A 25,130-nucleotide genomic window follows, 5' to 3' on the forward strand; every position below is an offset into this window, starting at 1 on the left:
GCTTGATTCGTCCTAATTGACATCATGATTACTCTTGGCATTACTTTGAGCAAATTAAAGTCTAACCGATGTATTGTGAGCACGAGTCACATCACGATTACTCTTTTGATTACTTCGAGTGACTATTGACTAATAAATTTTAATTCGCCCTAATTGACATCTTGATGACTTGATAACTTCGATCTACTATTCAACCAATTTATTTGTTATAAGCCCAATTGATGTTGTGATTATTAGTTCGATTTCTATTAGAGTTACTATTTTCACAATAGACCTTATGTCAGCTAATTAACATTGTTGTGCCTCTCTTGATGACTTCGAGTTATTATGCAACCAGTTCATCTATTATTAGCTCAATTCACAATATTATTACTCTTGTAACTGCTTGAGTTACCTTTGACTCAAATACTTTAATACGGCTTAATTGACATTACCATGGTTATTTTTATTACTTTAAGGTAATATTCGAACAAATTAATTAGTATGAGCTCAATTGACATTATGATTACCCTTTATATTACTTCGAGTTATTGTTGACCCAATTAACTTTAATTCGGCCTAGTTGACATTTTGGAGACTCTTGATTACTTCGAGCGAATATTCAACCAATTGAATTATTAGAAGCCCAATGGACATGATGATTACTACTTTGATTACTTCAAGTTACTTTTCACCCAGTAAAATTTAATTCGGCCTACATGACATTTTGATGACTCTTGATTACTTTAAACTAATATTCAACCCATTGGTTTATTATAAGTTTAGTTGACTATATGATTACTCTTTGATTACTCTAAGTTACTAATGACCCAGCTCATTTTAATTCGGCCTAATTGACATGGTGATGCCGTTTTGATTGCTTTGAGGTAATATTCAACTAAATAGTTTATTGTGAGCTCAGTCGACATGATGATTAATTACTCTTTTGATCATTTTGAGTTACATATTGACCCAATGGACTTTAGTTAGGCATAATTGACATTTTGGTGACTCCCCTGATTACTTAGAGTTATCATATCACCAACCATACATGGGTAAATTACTTTCAAAATGTAATTTAATTACAATTACAATTACGTTGCTCCAAAAGTAGTTTAAATACAATTACAATTACTACTACGTGAAAATATATTAATTACAATTACAAATTACTTTTAAGAAGTAATGCAATTACTTTACAATTACTTATTCCTGAGAGCTACCCACCTCGGGCCATATAACTTTAATCGAGTTACATGGCCGCTGTATAAACGTCACGTATTGTACTTTCCTTTTAGGAAATTTGTTAAATGAATTATAGAACTTGACAGTTTGGAGTAATTAACTCCTGCATTCTTATATTCTCAATAAATTAAATTAAACTATTTTATGTGCTCGAAGACGCCAGATCGCTAAGTAAAATTAGGTTAACACACTTTTGTTAGCGAGGCAAATAAAAAAAGCTACAATTAGTCATATTTGAATATTTTATTAGTGTTAATATCAAACTACAATCGACATGCACTAATACAACCACATACACCTAAAAACGTTTCATGCTATTGTAAATCACGTAGACTGAGTTTAAAAAAAGAAAAAAAAAACTCCAAAGACACTTAAGATTTTCTAGCGTGTCGGAATGCGAAAGCATTTGTATACGTAGCGTACTTCTACAAGCTGCGCGCCGCGCTGAGCCCGGCCGGGCGACTTCTGCGGAGGCTGCCCGGGCGGGCTCTGCAGCCGGCTGCCCTGCAAAGCCCGGCCACCTCTCCCTCTTACCGGAGGCTACAGTTCCTAGCCTACACTCTTAATCTGGGGCCACCTAGGGAGCCACCTATAGCCGTGACAAATGAGATCCAACTTGTCACGGCAAATTTTGGGGCCACCTAAAATTGCCAGCTCGTTTGCCGTCCCTTTTTAGGCGGCCCCAAAATTTGCCGTGAAAAGTTGGATCTTGCCGGCCCGTTTCTTAGCTGGCCCGTTTTCTAGCTGGCACGTCTTCTAGGTGGCCCGTTTTCTAGCTAGCCCGTTTTTTAGCTGGCCCGTTTTCTAGCTGGCCCGTTTTCTAGCTGGCCCGTTTTCTAGCTGGCCCGTCTTCTAGGTGGCCCGTTTTCTGCTGGCTATAGAAATGTCCCGTCGTCCACTCCCCCGCAGAGTATCTCGGAGGGTCCAGGACTGTAATCCACGAAGAAAGCCAGGGAATTGAGAGGTACAGCAAATATTCACCGTAAAAATAAAGCTGTGACGTACCACTGAGCCTGACGTCTTCTTGTGAGACGGCATGCACATAGTCACGTCGCAACTTTATTTTTGAGTCGCGAAATATATTGGAAAAGCATTGCCAAGCTCAACTTGTATACTTTAGAGATTGACTTTCCAAGTGCTCTAGGGGAAAGTAAATATACAGGAATTGTCTCAAGGGCAAGGCCGATGGTTTCTAAACATTTAAAAGAACAGTGGGTCCGCAGGTAAACAATCCATTTATTTGTTTAAATTAGATGCACAGCTGAAGATACAGGTGGTGCTTTGTTCTAATAAATACCAAATTCAAACAATAAAATAGAAACGTAAATGAAAATTTGTATCACTTGCTGAAACATTGGTGGAAACATGGTTGTTGCTTTCACTTGACACACTTGACGAACTAGGACCCGCCGCAGTTGAATGTGCGCTCTCCGAGCCAAGTGTGTTGCAGTCAGCCGGAGCTTCGTGCCACAAGACGGGTCTCCGCGGCACGTCCGAAGGCCAGTTGCCTCTGTCGTTAAGGCACCATGCTGCTGCGATTAAGAATTTTCAGCATTTTATTATAAAAGAATAAGGAACAGGGAACATGTCTTGTATATTAATTACGTTCTAAAATTTATCAAGCAGCTTTTCTTTAGAAAGTAGCTTGCTGGATGTTAAGTCTATTCAGATGCTGAGTCATCGGCCACAAACGTGGCCGCTAACATAACGTTTATTCATATGCTCTACGGAGAAAAAAGCAAAAGAAATTTGCCAATAAGATAACCGCCTTGCTTTCGGCGGCCATGCTTGTTTGTAGTTACTCGACATTAAAAAGCAGTCTGACGTCATATGGATAGACCCTATAGCTTTGATGGCAGTTTGAAGAGTGGGAACAAAACAGTAAATTTTGACGCCACCTGCAGGCAGGGGAGCTGAGGTTGTCCACTTGCCAGGATCCACGTACAGGTCCATGGCTGAATCATACAGGCTGCGTCATGAAACGCTGGCTAAATCGTTGCTCAAAAACTACACGTTGCACATAAAAAGCTAATTTGGTTTAATATGAAAATTTATAAAGTGTGATGTTCAAACAATTATGGTGTCAAAAATTTTGAACAATTAACTTTCTGTAATTACTAAATTTAAAAGTATGGTCAGGTCAGGGTAAAGACCTTGCTAAACTGCGTCATATATTGTAAAACAAATAGTTTGACATATTATATTCAAAAATATTGTTTAATACAATGCATTTCTTAAATTCAGTTACCCTATGAAACCTTATAAACTCATTCACACAAAAAGAACGTTTCGGCCGATGTCGACGGCTGCGTGAGCAAACGAGTCTGCACACACACGGGCAAACTTAGTGTGTTCTAGATGTTTCATTCATCATCGATTTTAGTATAAATGTTCCTTGTGTGGCCGTCCTCCTTTGCTCAACGCGATTATCGACGCCGGCTGAGACGCGCGACTATATACCTCGGACGGGGCAAGCTGATGAGTGTGCCGTATACGCCGCGCTCTATCGGCGGACACTTCGGCAAGAGAAAAGTACACCCTTATAAAGTATTTACACCTTGTCGCTGTAAAATGCTGGTGTCCACCGTCGAGGCAAAGCTGGATAGCTTTCTTTGCCTCACCTTACCATAGGCAAACCGTAAGGGCTGCGACTGTGACCCGATAACTTTAAAAATTGTCACCACCACGAGTGCTTGTGCACAGCCGAGCCGACGTCAAACGCGAAGAGTCCGCGCTTGTGGCCGTTATGGTGAGTCCATGCTAAGGTGAAACGAAGTAAACCTGTTTTCCGCTTTCCACCGGCTACACCAGCCGGTATCTGAATAATATGAAAGGAGGCGATTCCAAACGTTCTTTTTAGAATACAAAAATATTGTGTATAGATACCTGTATCGTCCAGGACAGGGTCCCACTTGTCCTCAGTTGGCAACAACACAAGTTACTAGTTAGGAACTCTTTCAGCAATGGACTCAAATTCGTTATTAGCCAGTGAGCTACGTAATTACCCAGTCGGTTATGCTGAAAAGGACTGCGCCCGCAGTAACGGAACCAGCCAAGTTGGCTCAGTAGTGGTGGTCGTGCCGCCAGATCAGCGGGCCGTGTGAACCCATCGCATTCACATGTTTCCTCATGGTTACACCGCCCGCGTCGAATTCCTTTGGTGTCTTTCGACGTGAGCATCCTGAAGAACTAACTCACTGTCCCGCGGCTTCGGCGCATTCTCTAACATAGGCTTACATCACCATGATAAGAAAACAAATGTCACCCGCAGATGCTTCCGATTAGATTCGCACTTCGTACGTTTGAAATTCATCGTCCTTGCACGCTGGCTGCGCCCGCGGAGAACACTGTGCGGCTTCTACTGCCGCCATCTAGCGGAGAGCAGTGTGTTTTTTTCCGCTGTTATGCGCATAGCCGGCCCGTTTTTGCCGGCCCTGCACAAACGGGCCGCCAAAAATTACAGGGCCGCCAACGGAGCCACCTATATAGCCATTCGCACTATCAAAGAGGGGAAGAGCCAACTGCAGCCGTGACGTTGTACACGGCTATTTTGACGGGGCCGGATCAGTTCGCGGCTAAGTCCTGAAAACTTTGAACGTCACGGCTATGGCCGTGACGTTTGACGGCCCCAGATTAAGAGTGTATACAGGAACTCTACCGGCGGTCGGGCCGCTGCGCCATGGCGAGGGCTTCTCTGTGGGGTGACGTTTTTTGGAACTATGCCGCGCGCCAGTCAATGGGAGTTCATTTAACAATGCACTGCTACAGGCTTTGCTCCATGTGACAAGGGAATTTAGGTGCTGTTTGGCGTGGCTTCAAAAGCTGATAACGCCGGTTCGCTCCAAGCCGCACACGTGCGTAAGAAGCCCTTTATAAAAAAAAAAAAAAAAAAAAAAAAAAAGGCTTCACCGGAAAACAAGCGTAACAAACAAGCTCCCGACAGTCTAAAGCCGTGTTTTTTGAAGTTTTGAATCTTGTCCAATCAGGTTGGGTGTGATGGAAATGGGTAAGGAAGGAACTCAGAATTCCGGAGTGGTGGTTGTGAGAAGAAAGATGTTATTTACAGAGTAAGAAATGAAAAATGAAAGTCAGATAGAGCACGGAAGCAAGTTACGAGAGTCATCAAAATATGTACAAAGCTCAGTCCGCCGACTTCGCTTACGGCTCACACGATGTTATTGCCGAGAAGACGCCTTGTGTAGTAACGTTGGTTCTGTAGCCTGGCAGGCTGGGTCGGCCCAGGCGTAGGGTTGCTGACTGCAGCTTGGCTAACGGCGGCGGTCCACGGTGTACAAGTTCAAAGTCCCCACGGGCCTGTTGACGCCCTTCCGAAATCTTCCTAGACTGCCGGGGCCCGGGACCGCTGGTGTTGAGCCGGGTGCCGATGCCCAACCGCCTCTTTCAAGCCCTCGAGCGTGTCAAAGGTTCGCTCTCCTCGTGTCGTCCTCTTCTTTTTTTCTTATTCCGATTCCTTGATCCGGTCTTGCAGTCTTCTTCATCTTTGATTATACATGTGATCACAGCGTTCATCTGCGTCGTCTTCCTCGTCGTTTTTTCATCCCACATCATCACATTGAGAAACGGTTGAAAGTGTTAGAGGTTAGAGCAAGAGTAAAGAATGAAAATCTATACAAAAAAGTAGACGAGGGTTGGGAGAGGGAAGAGCAGTGTAGCAACAACAGTTGGAAGTAAGGCGGGGTGAGTCGTGTTAACGAGACCTGCTGCTTCTTCACCTCGATTTTAGGGTAGCACAACTTAATATTAATGCCGGTACGTACAGACGAGTTAGAGAAGAGGGACGTGAAAAACTCATGAAGATAAGAAAATAATTTCATGAACAATGAAAATCCCCAACCTTAACTGAAATATATAAGCGAATATGATAGCGGCGAAGATGCGTAAGGAGAACCTCGAACCAACCTCCCCGCCCCGACCGGATGATGTGATCAGAGCCCGACCAGCTCGACTTCGACCCCCGATGCCCCCGGATGGGAATGAGAAATAAGGAAGACCCCTAGAAACACGAGCAACAGTAAGCAAATGAGACGAAGGGACACTTTACCTACGACAGGAACAAAAAGGGACGCGAACATAGCCCTCACTTATCAAATTATTTCTCAAAGTTTTCATTAAATTCTTTTAGGGTGATTTCAGATAAGATCGACCAAAGGATGGCTAGTCGACATTTTCAAATCAACTGATGTTTTTATATGTTATTGTCTAATGTCTGGTATGAACGAATCCAAACTTAGTTTTGACTAGAAAAAATACTTGGGGACAGGAAAAATCGTAAGGCATGAGGTGGTGGACAGTTGCATTAACGCGCACTGATGGAGGGGGCCCGTTTGAGAGTGAATAACTAAAGCTATAACATTAGGAGAACTCTAATACGTTTTAGGCGCAAACTATGGGTATAGCTTGCTTGTAATATAAAGTAATCATATTTATTTAAAATTTATTTATTTTTCTAAAAATTGACAAACATGCCTGCTCGAACGACAAATGGCACACTTTGGAGGTCTGTATCTCATGAAATAATTTAATCATTATGATATAATTTGCAGGTATTATTCTACTAATATATAGCTAATATTTAAAAAATAACTAAGGTATCTGTGTGATACAATAGTTAGGATATATTTAGTCAAACATGGAAAAAAAATCAAACGAAGAAAAATTCCGATGCGAATAAAAAAAAAACACCACCCTCGATTTTTTTTTAAATTTAGGTAACCTGTTATACTCTATTTCGGAATTCATTTCCATTAAAAACATGTTGCATCATTTTATTGAGAAAGAAGATACAACTCCCCAAAGTAGGGTCCTTTTTCAAAGCCTACACTTAGCAGTGTTTTATACAAGAACTGACTCTGAGTTCCAGTTTCATGAAACCAACACACATCTTTTATATATTTTTATTCAGATGAGGCCAATGATAACTAAAGAAATCGTTCCCACACTTAAATTAAGGAGAAACTACTGTGTACAAAGAGGTATCATATTACGGACTAGTGATCCGAGAAAAGATCATGCAGCCATCGGCCACTAGGAACTTTGTTTACTTTATTCTCCTGCGACACTATATGCTATTCCCTCTTCCGCTCTACCTTCATCTCTTTCTCTCTCTCTCTCTCTCATATATATCCCTGATATATATCCAGAACAAAAACATGTTCAAGCATTCCCTTTCTGCGTGGTAGTGTTCTGTGGCTAGCAAAAATCATTTCCTCGCTAAGCTCACGATTATGGCAAAATAGTTGCCGGAAACCGCAGACGACACTCGTCGCTAGTTCTGGCAAAACGGCCGATACAATCTTTTTTTCGCATTTCCCCGCTCGCTGTCAAGGACAAGGGGGTTCGCTTCAACCAGCAAAACATGGCCGCCGACGCCTGTTTACTGAGCAGTCATGCCTGTCGCCATCTCACTCGCTGGCGTCACGGGCGATAATATCAGGCACAAAGGGGCACACCAACCGGCAGCATTATCCCCAAATACTCGAGCCTCGCGTAAATACATAGAGTGTAAACGCTGTCGCCATGTTATCGTACTAAGACCGCCCCCCCCCCTCCCCCAACGGGGGACTGCAGTACGCGACGGCGTACTAACACAACGGCGACGATATCGACATCGCGGGCTCCGAATTTTCCCATAGTTCTACTCCACGGGCATTTCTCGAAACGCTTGATATTGTGTACGCCCGCCTGGAAGGATTTCAGGCGCGTAGTTAAGATAAGGCGGTTCTCCGCGGCAAAAGAAAGCAATTTCACAAAAGCTTAAAAGCGGCGGCGACGCGTGTGCGGTGAACGCTTGTAGTTTTGGTGTAGACAGGGTGTGTGCGTTCTCGTTGTTGACACCAGCCGGCGATAAGGCACTGCAGGCGGTAGCTCAGTACAGCAAGGGCTAATCCGAGTGACCATCAACGTTACCCCACCGCCAACCCCTCGCGAACCGGTCGCCGACATGGCTCAGGCTGTGTCATGAACCACGTGGTAGAAGCTCGGGTGCTTTCATATCAGCGCGTGGAGGGACGACAGTGCGATTCCGGAAAGTATTTTTCGAAGGCCGCTGACCGCAATTTTTTGTCTGGAGACTTTCCCTCTTTCTTCCTTTGACGTGGATCAAGCTTTGCCGACAGCCTCAGTTGTGACCTCTCTTTTCAAATGTACGTTTGCAGTGAGTGAGCTCCTCAGCCTCGGACTTGTCACTTGTGCACCCAGTAGTTCTTTCACTTGGCAATTATATGCCATCAGTTGGGGTTTAATTTCTATTATTTATGTATACATTATGAAGACGTCCTGGAGCTCCGAACGAGTGTTTTGTGCAGATTACTTTTGCAAACACAAAAAGACTATACCAAAGCAGCGGAATTTTCGAAGTGTTGGCGAGTTGGACCTAAACTCGTTGAAGCAAATTCTTCCGCCTGACTGTTCCACCAAAGTGAGTGCGACGGACTACCTGTGCTACCATTGCTTCATGCACATCACTAAGGAGATCTCGATGCGAAGCTCAGAGCAGTGCCCTGACATATTTGTGCCAGCTGAAGAAGCAATTGAAGATCTAAATCGCAGCATACTACCTACAGATGTGTCGCCGCTGAGACAACCAAGCGTCGTAAGAAGTCGGGACAGGCCTGCCTATGTCAAGAGAAAGCAGACAGAACTGGAGCAGGTTGCTGTCAAGAATATACGCTCAAGGCTACGTATTGCGTACGACAGGGACGCACCATCGGGGTCGTCCGAACCAACATGCTCCACATGCACTGAGTGGGTGGACAACTTTCGGCAGGCCTTTGAAACCGCCAGCTCTCTCCGGGAACGTTGTCAACTGCTTACACTCCTGCCGTCAACACTGACGAAGAATGAGGTTCAAAAGATGATTCCACAGGCCTCAATGTATACCTCATCAGTAAATCCCGAAAACTCAAGGAAACGCATGGCGTGTGGTATCAGCCGGATCCTTACACGAGGTGCAAGGTGAGCCCTGAGAACCTGTCTGCTGCCCTAGAGTACTTCACGAAAGACGAGCTACAATGTTCGCGCCAAAGTCCCAACCAGAAGGACGTCATCTCTGTCATGCTCAACGGAGAGAAAACGTTCGTGCCAAAGCGCTTCATGACACGCTCAATACGAGAGGCCTTCCGTATATACAAAGAGAAGCATCCCGATTCCGGCGTTGGGCTAACGAAATTTTATTCGTTGCGCCCTAGATGGGTCCAGTGTATTCCACACCAGGAAGTCTGCGTTTGTGTGCGCTGCGCCAATTATTATCTTTGTATTGCCGCTCTAGAGAACGTTACAGGCTCAACATTCAACACTGGTGAAATGAACTCGGCATTTCTGTGCGACCCAGCAACAGAACTGTGCCTTCAAGGAGACTGTGATCGCTGCCCAAAAGGCCAGTTTCTTACACTCCAGGAACTTGATATCCCGGAGGATGAAGAGATTTTGCTTGCAACATGGGAGTCCGGCGACCTTGTGAAAAAAACTTTGGAACCTGAGACTTTCCTAAAAGTCATCCAAGTGACGGTTGGAAGTTGGGTACTTCACAACCATATCCGGCAAACGCAAGGTAAAGCGATCTACGATGAAAAACAGTGCATGCAACGCGGGAGCATTGTCTTTCATTTTGACTTTGCTGAAAACTGGACCATCGTGCTTCCTGACGAAGTGCAAGCATATCACTGGAAAAAAAAACAAGTTTCGATATTCACATGTGTAGTGACGACAAGAAAATCTACAAACAGCTTTGCCATCATCAGTGAGGACCTGTGTCACGACGCCGCTCACGCTTGCTTGGCTCTAGAAAAAGTGAAGGAGTGGGTTGAAGACAACGTTGCGGTATACTCGTACGTGACGTACGTAAGTGACGGCGCCGCCAGTCATTTCAAGAATCGCTACCAGCTTCACCAATTTGCAAAGGACGATTGCCCACAAGCCCAGTGGTTATTTTCTGCATCTGGACATGGGAAAAATGCATGTGACGGAGTTGGCGGACTCGTGAAGCACCAGGCCACGCTGAACAACCTGAGAGAACGTTCAGTAAGCGCAATTCAGACGGCCAGGACAATGGTGAGCGTTCTATCAAAGAAACTGAAAGGCGTGCATCTTGTATATCTGGACGAAAATGAGGTTGTTCGGTATCGTGACCAAAAAAAAGAAGAGTGGCTGACGGTGCGCGCCTTCCCTGGCATTCAGTCTTGGCACGCGTGGCGGCTCAGCAAGTCATCAACAGAAGGGACCTGTGACGTATATGTAGCACGGACAGTCGGATCTGCTTGGAAGCAACTTTATTAAATGGGTACAGCGAGGAAAACCTTAGCGTAAAGTGCCGAATTTGATTTCCCAAGGACTGCTCATTTTGAATGCAGGGACATCTTATTTATCACATTTTTCTTCACGGGGTATTTAACCTACTGTTTTTGTTGGTGGTTACTAATATTTTTTATATGATCACTATAAAAAAAATCCCAAAATGTTATCCTCGAGCAGGATAAAATATATCGGCTTGCCACGATTCATTCACACACCGAGAGCATCGAAGCTGCTCCAGTTAGGCACTATGGCATCATCTTGTAAACCCTGAGATGGGGAACGATAAAAAAACGGACGAACACAACAAAAGAGATTTTGTTGTGTTCGTCCGTTTTTTTATCGTTCCCCATCTCAGGGTTTACAAGATGACGATTGATTACCAGCTCGCCTGCACTCTCTCACTGCTTACTATGGCATCCGTCACCTGAAATTGTTTGTAATCGCAAATACACAGCCAACCTAAATATCTTACTATTATATCTTTGTTTTTGTGTGTGGAAGTAAAGTTATTTATTTTACTCTAGATGTAAAATATACCGGAAGGTACAACTTCACACTGCATCATCTTTTCTCAAATCATTAGCCTCTAATATGATACCACTTTGTACGCTTATGTAAAATGCTGTATATAGTTTGTCCTCCCTTTTACTGTATGACCGATCGCTCTTTTTATCAATTACCTCATCTGAATAAATGTATATAAAAGATTTGTGCAAGTTTCATGAAACTGGAACTCAGAGTCACTTCTTGTATTGGACACTGCTAAGTGTAGGCTTTGAAAAAGGACCCTACTTTGGGGAGTTGTTTCTTCTTTCACAGTGCAATGATGCAACATGTTTTTAATAGAAATGAATGCCGAAATAGAGTATAACAGGGTACCCAAATTTAAAAAAAAAATCGAAGGTGGTGTTTTTTTTTTATTCGCATTGGAATTTTTCTTTGTTTGATTTTTTTCCCATGTTTGCCTAAATATATTGTAACTATTGTGTCACTCAGATACCTTATTTATTTTTTCAATAATAGCCATATATTAGTAAAATAATGTCTGCAAGTTATGTAATAATGATTAAATTATATCATGAGATACAGATTTCCAAAGTTTGCCATTTGTCGTTCGAGCAGGCATGTTTGGCAATTTTTAGAAAACTAAATAAATTTTTAATAAATATTATTACTTTATATTACAAGCAAGTTGTACCCATAGTTTGTTTTTAAAAAGTTTTAAAATTCTCCTAGTTTTATTGTTTTAATTATTCACTTTCAAACTTGCCCCCTCCATCAGTGCGCGTTATTGCAACTGTCCACCTCTCCCTGCCTTACGATTTTTCTTGTCTCGAAATTTTTTTTCTGGTCAAAACTAAGTGTGAATTCGTTTATACCAGACACTAGACAATGTCATATAAAAACATCAGTTGATTTAAAAATGTCGACCAGCCACCCTTTGGTCGATCTTATCTGAAATCACCCTTTACAGTCTACGAAACCGTTCATTCCGTTCTATCCCAGCCAGGGGCGGATACAGGAATTTCCAGAAAGGGGAGGGGAGGGGGGGGGGGGGTTAGGTGTTGTTTAGCGTACCAAATGTTTAGGAACCCCCCCCCCCCCTTTCCCTTCCCCCGTTTGCACGCCCTCAATTTTTACACCGAGATACGTACGGAGCTGTGGGGCTCACGTCTGTCTTCCCGTTGGTTATTCTGTCGACAAGCTTATTCGTATGTACTTGCTCTACTGATTTTCGCATAACTGTACCGTGTTGTTATGTGCCACTTTGTTTATTTCTACTTGCAACGCATATCCTTCAATCCGATCAGCGCGTTGAATAGTGGCAGTACATGATTTCGGCGATCAGCTGCTTGTCGACACTTCTGCCGTTTGCATCAGATTGCGGCGCTCTTAAATTATAACACAGCGAAAAGTCAATTCCTTTCGTTTTCTGAGTTTCGAGACAATCTTCGGTGAATTTTTCTTGTCTCGCGAGTAGAATCTTGGCTTCAGAAAACTGTATCGTTCCTTAACCGTAACTCTCCTGGTGATCGCGTTTTTTAGGAATATTTTGTTTTATAGCTTTCATTTGTGGCGACGACAACTTCTATTTCTGGCGGCGACAACTCGACGACTTCTATTCAACGATTTCCGGGCATTTTCGCAGCTGCCGTGGCGAGTTCGTCACTGTTTTGAACTTCATCGGTCTCAGGCATGACTTGATTTTAGTAGTCATCTTACCTGCCTACTTATTCTCGATGATGTTTTGTCATCCGCGATGTAGCGAGTAGAGCTTCCTTCTCGCGTTCGGTGAGATGTGGGGGCCCCGATGGCTCCTTTATTTCAAAATGTGAGCACGAAAACTACTGTCACTGTCAAAATATTCTGTTATCGACCGATATTAAACACACAATCAACGATGTGAAGAGCATTCGTGTTTATTTAAAGCGTTGACTCCTGTTTTTGAAAGTTAAGCGAAAAAATGATTGAATTTGGAGACCTTTAGTTCCTTACTCACCGAAGAAATACAGCGAAAAGTAGACGCCGACTACAGCAGGTTTTTTGTTTACATCACGAGATTCCCCACCGCCTATCGTATTCGTCCTTCTGAGCGTTCCCTAGTTCGCTCCGTTTGTCCCTACATTCCCTAGGCTAATCCAGCGTTTAGCTAGGGGCGCGTCTGTAAAGCCGGGTTAACGTTGGTGCAACCGGAATTTAAACCCGTGCTTATCCGAGCTCGGTTTAGGACGCTAAGCCGACTTAGGAAAGAGCCGCTTTGGGTTAAGGTAAGCGACGTTAGTGCAACCGGCCCTTAGTTGAATATTAGCTCAAATCAATCAAAACGGGCATCACGATGTCAATTAGGCCGAATTAAAGTCAGCTAGGTCAAAAGTAACATTAAGTAAGCGAAAGAGTAGTAATAATGGGGACTAAGCTTGTAATAGATGAACTGGTGGTATAGTAACTCGAAGTAATCAGGAGAGTCCCCAAAACGTCAATTAGACTGAATAAAAGTTAACTGGATCAATAGTAACTCAAAGTAATGAAAATAGTAATCATGATATCATTAGAGCTCATATTAAACAAGTTGGCTGAATATTACCAGAAAGTAATCAAAAGAGTCATCATAACGTCAATTAGACCGTATTAAAACCTTTCGCTGAAAAATTAAGTAACTCGAAGCTAATAGTTAACGGGTACTGATATTGTGAATTGAGCTAATAATAGATGAGCTGGATGCATAATAGCTCGAAGTAATCAAGAGAGGCACAACAATATCAATTAGCTGACATAATGTTCATTGTGTAAATAGAAACACTAAGAGCAATCAAACTACTAATACCAACATCAATTAAGCTTATAACAAATCAATTGGTTGAATATTAGCTCGAATTAATCAAGCCATCAAGATGTAAATTAGGGAAAATTAAAGTTTAAATGTCAATAGTAAGTCGAACTAATCAAAAGAGCAATGATAATGTGACTCGTGCTCATAGTAAATCCGTTAGACTTTAATTTGCTCAAAGTAATATCAAAGGTAATTGAGATGTCAATCAGGTCGAATAAAACTCTATTGGGTCAATAGTAAGTCGAAGTAATCAAAAGAGTGATCAAAATGGTAACTGAGATGGTAATAAAACAGTCGGTTCTATGAAAGCTCAAAGTAGTAATGAGAGTGAATATTATGTCAATTAGACCAATATTAAGTTAAATAGGTCACTAGTTACTCAAATAATGTAGATGTCACTAATACTGATATAAACTCAGATGTGTGACTAATATACCTGGGAAAAATAAAAAGTAACTAATAAGTTAAGTTAATTTAAAGTCAATTGGGTGACACGGAGCAATCAAAGGTGTAATCCAAACCTTAACTGAACTTTTATGCAGTCGCATTTCCCAATTATATTTCAAAGTAATCGACTGAGTAATGAAAATTTTGCTTCAATAAAGTAATTTATGTGAATGATACCTGTATAAACAAAACGTAATCAGAAGGTCAAATAAGCTTCTACCAAGTTATATTTTTGTCCACAATTCCTCTAGGTAATCGAGGGAGTAATGCAAAATACCTGTGGAACGTTTATCGTGTAATTCGTGTTATTACTGGGTCAAAGTAATTGGAATTGCAAGCCATACCTCCATTAAGCTTTAAATAGTCAGAAATGTGAATAATATAGCGAAGTAATCAAAAGAGTAATCACAAACTGCAGTTACAGTTTTATCATCTGGATTGTATCAATAATAAGTCGAACTAATAAGAAAGACTAAACAAAACGTCAATTCAGCAGTATTAAAGACGAGTGCACGACTAAGAACTCGAGGTTATCAAAAAGGTAATCAACATGTCAGTTAAGTTACGTCAATCATGCGACTATAGTAACTCCAAGTAAACGAAATAGTGATCAAAATATCAGTTATCCCAAACAAAATCAAGTTCTCTAAATAATTACTCTTGTTATCAAAACTGTAAGCGTAACGCGTCCTTTAAAGACAAATAAGCACATGTAGTATTGTGGATTAAATTCACCGACGCCGGGACTAAATCGGGTAGCACTGGGGTTAAATTGGATGGCGCTTGATCTAAATTAGATGTCATTCGGATTAAATTGATCGTTGTTTGGATTACAATGAGAGAGAAAACCTGTAATGACTTTAGTTCACTCCAGTCACAAGGCTGTCACTACGTCAAGGCTACAGCGCGATCCCCGTGCTTTGAACAAAATTGCCGTGCCTGCGCGAGTTTGTGCAGTGCAAGCGCTGCTCAAAACAACCCTCTCGCGCTTCTAGCTCCCACTTCGTTGGCACTCGAAGTTTCTATCCGTGACGTGACGACCAGGCGCCCTAATCTGGATACTTGGCGGGATAGTCGGCGAGAAATCTGGCGGCCGTGATTGGTCAACGCCACACTGGACCTTGGGGCCGGCCAATCATTGCCGCTGGATTTCTCGCCGACTTTCTCGCCAACTGCCCTGATTAGGGCCCCAGGATTTGCCTCATCGTGACGTCCCGATTTGTGATCCTCCTTCTTATTATCAGTTGCGAACGTCAAGTTTTATGGCGCCTCAACGAAAGCACAGACATTCTCCCTATATTAAGACGTAGTAGTAGGCGTTTGGCTAATCGTGGGATACCACAATGACGCTTCATGGTCGAGCCCGTCGCCAATAGCAAGGTTGCGTTTTATCCTCACTGCTATTAATATGTGGTGCTCTCGCGCGTTGCCCAGCGAAGTTGCCACAAAACAACAGGTTTGTGCATTTACCATACCATAAATTTCACAAACCTCATCGCTGCAGACCGTATACATATGCTCTGTTATAAGACTACGAAACGGCCGCGCTAGCGGTGGCACAGAAAGCGCAGGTACCGCAACCGTAGAAGGGGCCCCCCACGGCGATCAATTCTAGATTAACGTCACTCCGGCAATATCGCTTCATATCCCGATGAGGGGAGAAAACGATTAGTCTTTCCGACGTTCTTCTTTATTCTTATTTTCCGGGTTCGAACTTCTTTTCGACGGAGCCTAGACGTTATAGGATACCCAAAACATCTAGGCTCTTTATAATTGAGACACATTTTGCTCGACCCCTCGTTCCAGTCTCTAGAAACGTCTTTATGATATACATTTTAAAATACTGTTTACTATGGCCTTAAAGGGTCTTATTTTTGCGATTTTGCAGTTGCGGCAGTTTCGGACTAAGTCTAAATATACGAAATACTATGTATATATATTTTTTTAATTTTGTATATTTTGTAGGCATTTGATTTCAAAATCTTGTTCCGGACGCATACCGCAAAGCCGAAACTGCCGCCTCGAAGGGACGGTGACGTTTGTAGTCCGCTGCCATGCGTCGTCTCGTTCGAATCTCAAAACGTTTGACATGCTCAGTCCAGCTTTATTTTCAGGAAGGGGGACTAGTTTCTACTAATTTTTTGAATTTGTTTATAGCTATATATTACCTGTAACAAGCATAGATGCGCATTCATTGAGTTGGCTACCGAAAAGCGAGTTCTTCAATGAGGGCAGTGTGGTTGTTGTGGTCGCATCGCTCTACTGATTTCTTTCATTTTGGACAAGGAATGTCGGAATCCATAGACTATCTGAAAGCGAAGTAAGACGTTTAAACTTCTCTATCCCATAATCGATCAAGTGCCGCTGAAGCGACGAGACAGCATCAGCCTCCAATGTATCGTTGTTTGCCGAGGAAGCAACAGCTGCCAGCAACGCGAAATCCGGCCTGAAGTGATAAGAACAGAGCTTCGCTTTGGCGCAGGAAGTCCAAGGCATTTCGAAATCAAACTAGATAACGAAATTGCAAGAAGCAACGGCGCAAAATAACGATGACGCCAAAAGGAGACACAAAAGGAAGACAATTAAAGGTGCGCTGACTTGCAACTCTGGCATATGCATCTTCTACTCCTTCGCGACAAGCAAGTAGTATAATACCACAGAAAAAAAAATCACTTGTGAAAGCAATAAACGAGAAAAAGGAAAAGACGCCCGTAAAATTATTACACCCCGAATCACCAACATGCCACAGCCTCCATCTGAAGGATATTGATCACACCTTAAAGCAAATCGCACGATGTAAATTACAAAAATATATTGACCTATTTCTAGCATGCTTTATATAGTACATATATTGACTGAAGACACACTAATTTATGTGCTCAAAGTTAACTGATGACTGCATGCCTCCAACCTATAATATTTTTTATCGAATTATACTTTTTGAGACGCAGTGCTACGCAAAGTGACACTCCGGCCTCGCACAGAATGGCCACTGTTTTCGAGAAGACTTAACCGACACTTTTATTCGTAAATGGAACTTTCTTGGTATGTTTATTACTAAATTAGTTTACTACTAATTTCTAGTACTCAGTATTCGCCATAAAGCCCTAGGTCGATCGACGTGGATTCGCCTTTCTGGAACAACGAAAAAGCAAACCGAGAGAGAATGCCTTAAACAAAACTTTCCATATGCCGTCAACAGGTGTGATTACAAGACAAAACATTTCTCTGCACGTAAAAATGAAATCGACAGCCCAGTTGGGAGAGGCAGGGAGCAAATCGAAACTGAAACCTGCATGGGTGCACACCCGGGTATACTCGGGCGTGGCACTCACAGGGTTAAAGAAGCCATGCCAAAGGCTCACAGCGACTGCTAGAACAAAACAGAAAAGCAGGAAATGCGAAAAAAAAAACACCTAATTTTCGACAGAGACCGCAGCGAAAAGCATTGGAAAATAAGCAGCCGTACAAGCGTGACGTCATGTTTCCAGTGTTTTCTCATTAGGGAGTTTTAGAATAACGTACGCAATTTTAGCGCACGCTAGCGCTAAATTTAGCGGTTGTATTAGCGCGCGCGACGCAAGAGAGTTTTAGAATAGCATTTCTCCTTCGCGACGCAAAAGCCGAAGCATCTCGCGCTTGCGACGCCACCAAGATACAGTAACAATTTTTATTTCACACACGAAATGCTGTAAGTTTAGAAAAAAAATAGATTTTTGGTCCAGAGTAGCATTTTAGATTTGTTTAAACATGAGAATGCGACACGAGCGGTTGACCGGTCGTGTCCGCTTGCGTCGCCTCGGCAAGGGAGATCTTGTGTACTGACCTTCGCACATAGCACCTTCGCCGAGAAATGTTCGCGCGTCGCAAGCATCAAGCTGCCGGTGATCGTTGCCAAACCGAGTACAACGTCGCCCCGTATTGAAAATTGCAGACGCGAGGATGCCGCCGACGTCCACTCACGACGCCGCCAAAGCGGCCGCCGACATATTAGGGAGTTTTAGAATAGCGTACGCAATTATAGCGCACGCTAGCGCTAAATTTAGCGCTTGTATTAGCGCACGCGACGCAGGGGAGTTTTAGAATAGCGTTTCTCCGCCGCGACGCAAAAGCCGAAGCATCTCGCGCTTGCGACGCCACCAAGATAGTCAAATTTTTATTTCACACACGAAATGATGTAACTTTAAAAGAAAACGAGTTTTTTTTTTTTGTCCAGAGTAGCATTTTAATTTGTTTAAACATGAGCATGCGACGCGAGCGGTTGACCGTTCGTGTCCGCTTGCGTCGCCTCGGCAAGAGAGGTCTCGTGTACTGACCTTCGCACATCGTTCCTTCGCCGTGAAATGTTCGCGCGTCGCAAGCATCAAGTTGCCGGTGATCGCTGCCGAACCGAGTACAATGTCGTCCCGTATTGAAAATTGCAGTCGCGAGGATGCCACCGGCGTCGCACTCACGACGCCGCCAAAGCAGCCGCCGACATAATCCTAAAAGCCGCCATTTTTTTTAACTGTGCTCGTCTTGGCTTTAGCCAACTTCCCATCACGAATCCTCCTTGGAGAAGCGCAAACGGCGCAAAGACTCTTTGCGTACGCACGCTATTTCCGAGAAATAGCGCGCGCTAAAATTGCGCACGCAAAGCGCAAAACCTGGTTTGCGTTCGGAGCCTGCGCAGTGGCGACGACGCTATTCTTTGCGTACGCAAAGCTTTAGCGTGCGCTATTCTAGAACTCCCTAATCCCTGGAAGCCGCCATTTTTTTTTTTTTACTCTGCACGTCTTGGCTTTAGCCAACTTGTCATCACGAATCTTCCTTGGAGAAGCGCAAAGCCCCTTTGCGTACGCACGCTATTTCCCAGAAAGAGCGCACGCAGAAATTGCGCACGCCAAGCGCAAAAACTGGTTTGCGTTCAGAGCATGCGCAGTGGCGTCGACGCTATTCTTTCCACACGCAAAGCTTTAGCGTACGCTATTCTAAAACTTCCTATTAACAGCTAATCCGCTGGCGGCCCGCTGAGAACTTTGTGATTGCACTTTTTGACAACCGTCTTAGTCGAGATTGCCGCGTTTCTACGACGTAATATTTTGGCTATGAGCGTACTTTCCTCCACAGGTGTTTCTTGCCGTTCGACATTTTGAATGGACTTACCCTTTAAAGAACCTACAATCAAATGGCGGTTCTATCATTTGTAAACATTCAGACAATTCAACACGTCAACAGAACGTTTCTAGTTTTGCAATGAAGCACGATATACCCAGACTGAAATACAGATTCAAGAAATATATGTGTGTGCGTGCGTGCGTGCGTGCGCGCATGTGTGCGTGTGTGTGCGTGCGTGTCTGTGCCTGTAAGTGTGTTTGTGCGTGTGTGTGTGTGACCCATTTAGTTGTCGAAACTTCATAATAATAACCATTAAAATTAGTGTATATTCATAGTCGTGATAGCACCCTATTTTTATATAAACAAATTTACATAAAACAGGTTAGGCCCGTCAATCAACGTTTCTGAAGCAGACGGAGAAGAGGGTCTGTCAAAATAGAAATGATGGTTATTCTGGAAGATGTGCTCAACTGACTTTCCCATAAATGCAACGATAGAAAGAATATTTGATTGGTATCACGAAGATAAAAATATATGTAATATAAAGATGAAATAACCAAAGCTAAAATAGATTGGACGTAGGGAGCAAAAAACTTCCGAGGTCACCTAAGCACTTCTTCCACTCCCTTAGTTCGTCTGCGATCTATAGGCGCGGACTGTCATGTTTTGCTACTACCAAGGTTGGGACCGGCGGCCGAGCGCGCGCTCTCGTGAAGCGGCCGCAGCCCCCCATTTTCCCCCCCCGCCCCCTTCGGCAACGCCTGCCACGAGAGCGGCGGCTGAGCGCGCGCTCTCGTGAAGCGGCCGCAGCCCCCCATTTTCCCCCCCCGCCCCCTTCGGCAACGCCTGCCACGAGAGCGGCGGCTGAGCGCGCGCTCTCGTGAAGCGGCCGCAGCCCCCCATTTTCCCCCCCCGCCCCCTTCGGCAACGCCTGCCACGAGAGCGGCGGCTCAGCGCGCGCTCTCGTGAAGCGGCCGCAGCCCCCCATTTTCCCCCCCCGCCCCCTTCGGCAACGCCTGCCACGAGAGCGGCGGCTGAGCGCGCGCTCTCGTGAAGCGGCCGCAGCCCCCCATTTTCCCCCCCCGCCCCCTTCGGCAACGCCTGCCACGAGAGCGGCGGCTGAGCGCGCGCTCTCGTGAAGCGGCCGCAGCCCCCCATTTTCCCCCCCCGCCCCCTTCGGCAACGCCTGCCACGAGAGCGGCGGCTGAGCGCGCACTCTCGTGAAGCGGCCGCAGCCCCCCATTTTCCCCCCCGCCCCCTTCGGCAACGCCTGCCACGAGAGCGGCGGCTGAGCGCGCGCTCTCGTGAAGCGGCCGCAGCCCCCCATTTTCCCCCCCCGCCCCCTTCGGCAACGCCTGCCACGAGAGCGGCGGCTGAGCGCGCGCTCTCGTGAAGCGGCCGCAGCCCCCCATTTTCCCCCCCCGCCCCCTTCGGCAACGCCTGCCACGAGAGCGGCGGCTGAGCGCGCGCTCTCGTGAAGCGGCCGCAGCCCCCATTTTCCCCCCCACCCCCTTCGGCAACGCCTGCCACGAGAGCGGCGGCTGAGCGCGCGCTCTCGTGAAGCGGCCGCAGCCCCCCATTTTCCCCCCCGCCCCCTTCGGCAACGCCTGCCACGAGAGCGGCGGCTGAGCGCGCGCTCTCGTGAAGCGGCCGCAGCCCCCCATTTTCCCCCCCGCCCCCTTCGGCAACGCCTGCCACGAGAGCGGCGGCTGAGCGCGCGCTCTCGTGAAGCGGCCGCAGCCCCCCATTTTCCCCCCCGCCCCCTTCGGCAACGCCTGCCACGAGAGCGGCGGCTCAGCGCGCGCTCTCCTGAAGCGGCCGCAGCCCCCCATTTTCCCCCCCCGCCCCCTTCGGCAACGCCTGCCACGAGAGCGGCGGCTCAGCGCGCGCTCTCGTGAAGTGGCAGCCAATGGCTATCTAGGAGCCGTTTCGCTCAGCCAATGGGGAAATGGGCATTTCTTTCGCGCTTTTTGCGGTTACCGACGCCGCCGGCTCCGCTCCATTAAATAATTAATGCTTTCGCGTTGAAAAAAAAAAGTGGGATAAAGAAGCAGCTGACAGTCGAATACCAAGGCCGGTCGCCTGCAGGAACTCAATTTAGTTCTGAGTCGTTCGGCGACGACGGGTTCATTCGACTGCGAATGCTATCTCCTCTTCTGCAGGCTTCTTCTGCATTCCAAGTCTTGAAAGTGGGCTCAAAAGCCTGCGAAGATGTTCGGTGTATTCGGAGTTGTGCAGAAAAATAGGGGCGAACGTCTCGTGCTCGGAACACTCAAGACGACGGGAGCTGTCTGCAACGGGGTTTATGGCTCGGAGCGCCGGGGTGAGGCTCTGCAACACCGGCGTCGTGTGTGTTCCTCTGTGGCTTTAATCCTTTGATCCCAAAGGGTCTGGCGCGCCGAAAAACTGTTTCACGTGGAATAACTGACGTGCGATTATTCTAGTTTTTATTTCGAACCGAGTAATGATTCTCCGAATAACTGAATCCAACTTTCGAGGTTCTAGTATCCGCAAGTTTCCAATAACTTGATACATCGAATATCCGTACTACTGTCAAAAGTTCCGGTTTATTAAGGAACACCGTTCATATGGGAAAATACTCTTCATAGGCCTGTGATGAATCTTTATTCAGGCTACATTGAGAAGCTTTGTCTATCGAAAAATATTGACAGAATGTTGTTCATTTCAAGTGTTCCTCGAACAAAGCAGTTATGCTCTCAGCTTCTTGGATGCACTGGACAAAAACCGGCAAACCACGCACGTCGCCATGTTGAATTCAGTGATCTTGCGTCATCTTCAGCCAGCGCTGAGCACTAAAAACCTATTCTCGGTGGTTATCTTCATAACATGGCGAGTTATTACCGAAATACAAATAGCAGCAGTAACTCTACCGGTTTCTCCTGATAACCAATTGTTCCCCGCGGCGCCGAGCGAGAAGCCATGCAAGGTTGGGGGCGCAAGATATATGTCACTCGATTTCAACGGTTCAGTCGTATCCGTCCAGTCATCGAGCAGGCTGCACGTCCACACGTGAATGGGAGAACACATCCGTGAGCTTTGTCGTAAGTTTTTCGTTTAATAGACCGATCTCACCGAGAGTTGCGCGACGCCACCGCTTCTGTGGTGCATTCTGGTGACTGTAGTTCTCCCGTTTGCCGACTGATACGCCCGGCGTTTGGAAATCGTAGGGTTAGCACGAGACTATTATTCGGGTGTTTACTCACGGCTTTTCAGGGGTGGCTTCACTTGTTGTGTGTCAGAGTGCTACAATACCAGCACCAGGCAAAAAGGCATCGGATTTTATGTCTTCCCGAAAGAAACGGTCCCCCGACCGGGGGCTAACAGAGATAAACAGAATCGGACAAAGGCAGGAGAAAGAGCGTTTTTAGATTTGTTTCACGATTTGCTTCATGTTTTATATCCACCCACTGCATGTTAGACGAACAGTATTATATTAAGGGCACAGGACATGATAAGGCGTGCCGAAGTGTACCGTACGTTGGAATCGCCATGAGCACTCACTCCATAAAGGTCTATCCGTTGGTCTATATCAATCAGAACCTCCGCACTGCTTTGTGGCGGTTGTGTTTATTACTTTTTGCTAGATGTATTTTGGTGGTTATAACTGTTATTGCGACAACATATTTCAAGCACAACTTGCTTCAAAAGAACAGCACAATCACTAATAAAAAGAGCAGCGATTCCGGATATCCATCACTCGAAATAAAACGACTTTTCCAAAGCTCTTTTTATTTTATTTTCAGAACAACGCGTGAAACAATTAAGTGCAAGTTAGAAGTGCAACACTTACAGCCAAAAGGGTAGCAAAAAAAGCTCGCCCACTTTGTGTTCTATTATGCTACAACTTGATTTTGGCTGGCGTTACTGATGCATTCTGCATTAACACCAGTCGAGACCGCAGAAAAAAAGTTTCCACCGTCAGGCGACTGTTAGCGTTCGGAGCTTGCGTAAACAAAAGAAGACTGAATAGAAACTGTGCGCAAAAGCTCATCGCCAACTAAAGTTTTCAGGTATCTGGCATGGTTGCTTCTTTTTGACAGATGCGAGTTGTTTTGGCGCGTCAGGCATGGTCTCTTTGTAGATCGCTTCTTTTTTGTGTGAAAGCTTCTCGCCGCAGTTCACCTGTACCCTGTCGCACAGGCTGTCAACCGAAATGAAAAGACTTTTAGAAAACTATCGCTCCCCGAGCAAATCTATTTCGCTCTTCTTCCTTCACTGTCGATTGAACGTTATGCACATGTCTGAGTACTACCAAGCTCAGGTTTCCATCTATAAATTTGATGCTATTCTGCGGTGCAACATCGAGCCGACGGTCCCTCGAATTTCCGTGTTCTGTGCCATTGAGCTCGATGTTTCTCTTGTTTCTAAGTCCATTTAGACGTCTGAGCAGCCGGAGTGCTCGAGTAGTGGCGTCGTTGTTTTTCCCGCGACCGCAACACGAAGAAGCAGACGACGACGGCACCAAAGCGATTCTAAAGCGATAAGACGAGTGGAACTGTATTTCTGCGCTTGCTGACAAACTAAGGCATCACAAAAAATATAATCTGATGCAGTGCAGACATAGAGGAGAGTCCAAGCTGACACCGGGGCGTCCCTAACGACGATGTGCGATGACGTACGCGCACCACCCAGACTTGTACACGATACTAAAAAAAAGTTTGGAATTACATTTACAATTACCCATTGTTAAATGTAACTAATTGCAGTTACAATTACAGTTCCATAAAAGTAAGTGACTGTTGATTTCGCGGTGTTACTTTCAAACTTACTGTCCTAGGGTAAGAAACAAGACACGAGTGTTATGAAAGCGTTTATTGTAGCTGTAACTCGCACCTTTGTGACGCTTGAGCAACATCTGGCTATCAGAACGTCTCATCGGACATGTTGCCTCGTTTTTATGTGAATATGTCGTACGCCGCACTAAACACATTTTCCATCCACCTTTTTCTAAATAGGTGCGTGCTGCCACCTAGACGCAAGACCGAGTGGCCAGAAAACAACGCGTTCGCAAGCCCTTCCCTACCCGCTCGACTTCCAAAACGTCACCTAGATCCTGTTGGCCCATTGAGACGCAGTGTCCTAACTACGGCTCACCAAACTTCGATTTTCTCCCCAGTGCAGATGACCTTGGTCTTTGAAGTTGATACAAAGAAGTCATCTTCTCTCTCTCTCTCTCTCTCTCGGCCAGAAAACAAAGAAAAAATGAAGAGAGAAAAAGAAAAGACGGGCACAAATCCGCAACACCCGCTCGAGTGCACTTTAGTGTTTTTTGTTTGTATTTGTATTTGTCCTTTGCTGGAAGAAAGCACTTTGAACTTGGGAGTTTGCCTAATATTGTTTGCACGGAGAGTCCGGTTTTTTGTATCAGTGTGTTTCCCACTTCGTTGCGGGCAAGCAAGTTTACGAGTTACGATACGCAAACAACTAAACAACAACAAAAACAAAAACAAAAAAGATTTGAGTAGAGATTTTAGGTAAAGCGAAAAAAGGCTTTGAGCACCTAAAGAATGCCAATCCTTGCGTTTTGAAAATGCAGGTTGCAGTGTGATTCCGGTAAAACTACCCTTACAAAAAAAAAACGATTCTTTTTTTTTTTTTGATAATTAGTTCCCGCAATATTCCTCCGTGACCGAAAACGAATTGTAACAAATTACAATCATTCCCTTGCGTAAAAGAAGTGAGGAAACTGCTTTACGAT

This window comes from Ixodes scapularis, unplaced genomic scaffold, assembly GCF_016920785.2.
Source record: "Ixodes scapularis isolate PalLabHiFi unplaced genomic scaffold, ASM1692078v2 PGA_scaffold0__279_contigs__length_252992795, whole genome shotgun sequence".
In the NCBI taxonomy this organism is placed as follows: domain Eukaryota; kingdom Metazoa; phylum Arthropoda; class Arachnida; order Ixodida; family Ixodidae; genus Ixodes; species Ixodes scapularis.